Source organism: Acinonyx jubatus, chromosome B1 (genome assembly GCF_027475565.1).
Source record: "Acinonyx jubatus isolate Ajub_Pintada_27869175 chromosome B1, VMU_Ajub_asm_v1.0, whole genome shotgun sequence".
Lineage (NCBI taxonomy): Eukaryota > Metazoa > Chordata > Mammalia > Carnivora > Felidae > Acinonyx > Acinonyx jubatus.
The window spans coordinates 179,477,938-179,483,737 of NC_069382.1; positions in this window are offsets into that span (position 1 = coordinate 179,477,938).

Below are 5,800 nucleotides of genomic sequence, written 5' to 3' on the forward strand. Positions count from 1 at the left end.
ATTTTTGCCAGTCGAACGGGAAAAAAATGGTATCTATTCTTATCTATGATTACTAGTGTGTTTAAGTATCTGTCACATGTTTAACAGATTCAAGATTCCTCTTATATTAACTACCTGTTATAACTTCTTGTAAAGAGCTTTTTCCTTTTCCTCATTTAGTACTAAAGCCATTTTTATCATACACTAAGTCCTCATATATGTGTAGGTTTCATTCTGAGGTCATATTCTTATCCATTAATATCTTTACCCCTGAAGCAATATGATAACATTTTAATTACTTTTATAATAAATCAGTATATTGTAAGATGGGTTTTCTCCTCATTTTTATTCATTAGGATAGCTTGGTTATTCTTGAATAATTTATTTTTCAGCATTTATATGAGGATTATCTAGTCTACTCTCACTAAAAACCCTATTACAATTTTTGTTGGAATTGCAATGACTGCGTAGATTACTTTGGAGAGAATGAACTTTAAAAATTATTTTTATAAAATATACAGTGTACACATGTACAAAATGTTTTAAAACCATAGTGAGTTGGGATGACAGTCTTCAATTTCTACTTTCCAGGAAACCCCTATCCAGAGTTTTTAAGTAAGCGAATTATTTGTGTGTGTCCCATTCTGAGCTTGTCGCACGCCATTTGTGCTGCGTGTCTCCTTCATGTTTCAAAGTCGAGATTCTATTTTCATTAGTGCAATTGCTCAAACCCTGGCCTTAAATTTTGAATCTGTTGTCACCCTCCTCCTTTCCCAATCATCCCACCATTTCTCCATTGTGATAGATTGTTTTGCAAAGGTGGTTGCGAGAATTTCTCTGATTCCTAGATGCATCCTTTGCAGTGTGACTTTGCCGCTCACGAAGCAAAAAAAGAAAAGAAAAACGCTAGGAATCTATTTCTCCACTCTGAATCTAGGCCGGCTTTATTATACTGGTTTTGATAAGAAGTGACGTACATTTTGCATTACCATTCTCTTAGAATATTTGACTAAAGTCAGGGAAAACAAGAACTACCCAGCTGAGCACTGTTTAAATTACCAGCCCACAGAATTATGAGATGACAAATCATAGTTGACTTAGGTCATAAATTCACCCACATTCCCTCAAACTTAACTAATAATAAGGCAGTGTGTACTATTTTGCACCCTTCTCCATGTTCTTACAATCATGTATACATAATAGTTGGGCTATTAATTTTTGTGGTGTTTTACAAAAATGCAACACTATGTTTTACACCTTTACGTCTTGTTTTTGATGCTCCCAGTATTGTACGTTGTAGAAATCTTTCCCAATTGTCTCATAGATCAACTTCTTTCTTTTAGTAATTGTTGCATACAATTTCATGGTATGGATTGTCACAGGCTTTACATTCTCTTACTAATGGAGATTCACTGTTGTCAGTTATTGCTATTATACTATGAGTATTTTAGTTAATCTGCCCTTATTGGCTGGTACATTTATTTCAAAACGATGGATTCTAACAATGGTTTAGCATCGAATTCCTATAGGCCAAGGCTCATTTCTCAAATCTCTTTTCCTTCTTGTTTAAGACATCTTTACTCTGAAGTCTCCATTTTAGTTTGTTACACAGTTTGGTAATATCTTCAGATTAGGTTTATAAGGGACATATTCTCTGATTTCTTACAAAATCGTATTTTTCTCTCCATGGCAAGTGAGTAATGCCTTGCGTGTCAATGGGACTTAGGGTTATATTCCTTTCATCTAGCTGATCTGCAGATTTCATTCCACTGTTTCCCACCTTGATGTGTTACAGTTGAGAAGTTGACGTCCAGCGATAGCCTCTCCCTTCCTCTTCCTTTGCTATGCTCATTACATCTGGAAGCATGCCAGAGTTGGTTGCGTTTGCTTGTTTGTTTGTTTTAGTCTTCCAACTCCAAAATAGGATGTATTTCTGCATTTATTTTTGTCTTCTTTATTTTTTCCCAGAAATGCTTTTATTTTTCAGTGCAGTCGTCTTATACATATTTTCTTACTTTCAGTCTTAAATATTTTATAGTTTTTGGCATTATTTGAAGTGCATTTTTAAAAATTTAATTTCCCAAATATATGCTACTGATATATATTAATACAATAGATTTTTTGTTTACCAACCTTGTACTTTTTGGCCTTATTATATTTACTTATTAATTCCAGTAGCCAGTCAATTCACAGGAATTTGCTGTATAAACTAATAGATGGCAATAGGGAGAGTTTTTATTCCTTTCTTGCCTATCTTATGAATTTTATTTTATTTGCCTTATTGTGATAGCACCCCACTTTAGTTTGCTCAAGAGTTTTTAATGAAAACTGATGTTAAATTTTGTCAGGAACTTTTTTCTGCATTTATTAAAAATATTGTAAGTTCTGGGGCACCTGGGTGGCTCAGTATGTTAAGCGTCTGACTTCGGCTCAGGTCATGATCTCGCGGTTTGTGAGTTTGAGCCCCGCGTCGGGCTCTGTGCTGACAGCTCAGAGCTTGGAGCCTGCTTCGGATTCTGTGTCTCCCTCTCTGTCTGCCCCTCCCCCACTCACACTCTGTCTCCTCTCTCTCAAAAATAAATGAATGTTTAAAAAATTTAAACAATATATTCTAAGTTCTAACATTCTTATTATCATAATATGGGAAAATACATTAATTGATTTTCAACCTGGCATTACTGATATAATCCCTACTTTAGCACAATGTTTACCTTTTTCTCATCTTGTTGGATTTTATTTGTTAATGTTTTGTTAACGTCCTTGAATCTATGTTCATGAGGGATAATGGTGTCTAATTTTCTATTTTCGTAATCTTTGTTAGAACTTAGTATTAGGGTCATGCTGGCTTCATGAATGATTTGTGCAGCGTTTTTCCTCTGTTTTCTGAAAAATTTGTAGAAATTTGGCATTCATTATTCCTTGATATTTGAGTAAACACATGTGTGACACCATCTAGGCTTGGAATTTTTGAGTGTTTTTGATAGCAAGTCCAATTTGTTTAATAGATACAAGGCTATTTAAGTTTTCTGTTTCTTTTTTTGTCAATTGTTGTTATTTCACACGTCATTAGCCTTTTCATCCAAATCGCATGTTTGATTTCATCAAGTTGTTCATAATATTCTCTTCTTGTCCCTTCACTGCCTGTAGGATCTGTGCTAAGAACCACTCATGCATTTTTAATTTTAGTAATTTCTTTCTCATCTCTTAATTTCCTTGATGAGTCTAGATAAGTGTATGGCCATTTTATTGATCTTTTCGTATTATTAGCTTTTGTGGGTTTTTTTTTCCTTAACTTTAAAATATGCTGTTCATTTCTGCTCTTACATTTATTCTTTTCATTCTTCTACTTGAGTTTGTTTTTCTTAACCTATTTTCTAAAGGTGGACTGTTAGGTCAGTGATTTTAGAACTCCTTTTTTCTGTAATGTAACCACTTAAAACACTATGTTTCCTTTTAAGCACTGCTTTAGCTGCAACCCACAATTTTTGATATGTTTTATTTTTATTGTCATTCAGTTCAAACTGTTTCCTTATTTTACTTGGGCCATGACCCAGTCATAATATATTGTTTTATCTCCAGAAAGTTGGAGCTTTTCTAGAAATTTTATTGCTATTAACACCTAATATAATTTCATTGTGGTCAGAGAACACACTTTATGTAATTTTGATTCTTTTATACTTATTGAGACATGTTTGATCATCCAGCATAGGGTCTATTTTGGTGAATATTCCATGTGCAACTAAAATAATTTGTATTCTGAAGGTAATTTATGGGGTTAACTTAATATTTTATAAATGTCAATTAGATTAAGGTGGCAAGGAGTGTTCAGATAACATTTTTTTTATTGGTTTTGTGTCTAATTTCCTATTACATGCTCAGAAAATGTGTACACATATCTGTTTATAATGGTGGCATTGTCTAATTTTGTTTTTAATTCTGTCAAATTTTGCTTTATGTTATTTGAGGTTTTGTTATCAGATGTATAAACGTTTACAGTATTTATAGTTTCCTGGTGAGTTTCCCCCTTTACTATAATGTAATATCCTCCACTGTCTCTTTAGGTGTTTAAGGTTTATTTTGTCACATTAGCATAGCCAGTCTAGCCATTTTGCTATTTGCAAAAGGTTGGTTTGTATTTCTTTCCAGGCATTTACTTTCAACTCATCTGTGTCTGTATCTGTTAAGTACGTCTCTTATAGGCAACATATACTTGGTTCACATTTTATATTAATTTGTTGTGCTAATCTCCACTTTTTAGAATGCTTAGACCATTAGTATTTTACCCAATTAATTAATTAATTACTTAGTTTACCATGTAAGTTTTTGTCTTTTTTGGATTGTTTTCCCGTTTTCCACGTTTCCAATTTTCTCTGAAATTATTTGAATGTATTCGGTGTCCTATTTTAATGTATCCATTGGCTTCTAGATTATTTGGTTATATTTTAGGGGAGAGTAGAGACAGAGAGAATACTCCAGAGATTACAATATACAAATCTAGTATGCTTATATTTTATATTATGCCAACTCGTATAAAATGTACTAACCTTGCAATCTCTCTCCTTAGGTTAGAGTTTTCATATGTATGGTTCACACGTATACTGAAAATCCTGACACACAATAATATACTTTTTCCCTTAAGCAGTTAAACACATTATAACAAGTTAAGAGGAAGATTACCATTTCTGACGATCTGCATTCATTTCCAAGGATCGAAGTGTCTACCTGGTATAATCTCCCTTTAGTATTTACGTTCAACTGTGACGTTTCCTTACTTCTCCTGAATTGAAAATGTGAGAAACAGTATGTCAGTAACTTTCAATCTGCATATTTGATATTATGAATGAAGTTGAAAAAAAATGAAGTTGAACACATCTTCATGTGTTTTATACTGGATATATTTATCACCCCTCATTGTTTTTTTTTTCTTTTTTCAGTTTTTCCTATGCATGTTTTCATATTTATTTTTGTATATGAATTTTAGAATAATTTGTTCTGGAAAAGTTCTAGAAAATAATGGTTGGTAAAATTTAGTGCTATCGCATTAAATTTACAAATTAAATTAGGGAGCATGTACGTATTTATGATATTTTGCCATTCTATCTAAGACAAGAACTGTATTTGTTCAAATACTCTGTGCCTTGTTTCAAATATTTTTCGTAAAATGTTATTTAATATTTCTTGTTAAACATTCCTTAGCATTTTGTCTTTTAAATTTCTGTTGTAAATAAAGTTTTGTCTTTATATCTTCTATCTGGCTATTGTTTATAAATATGAAGCCTATTGTTTGCTTCAACTTTTATTATGAAATAGTTTTGGACTTAGGTAAAAATTTCAGAAATTGTACAAAAAATCATTTAATGTCTTTCAAACAGAGCCCCGTATGTTCTATCATATTTGTTTTACCATTTCTTACATATATTCATGCATCTGTTTACTTATAAACAGATACAGGTAATCGTTTCTTAGATGAGAGCAGGTTACCAAGCTTCCTTACCTATAAATACAGTATGTATTATATATGTATTTACTAAAAAAACAAAAACAAAAAGGTTATTAATTTATAACCACAGTAACAACATTTGGAACTGAATATTGATACCGTTATATTATCCAATCCAAGGGTGTTCAAACTCTGTCAGTTGCCTCACTACTCTAACTTGTAGTAAAATATATTGCTTCATTCTGGTTCATATTCCATTCCAGGGGCATGGGTTCACTTAACTATCATTTTCCATAGTGTTCTCCAATCTACAAAGAATCTTAATCATAAGATATAAATAAAAAGTTTAGAATTGCCAATTCATACACTGAAAAGGAAATA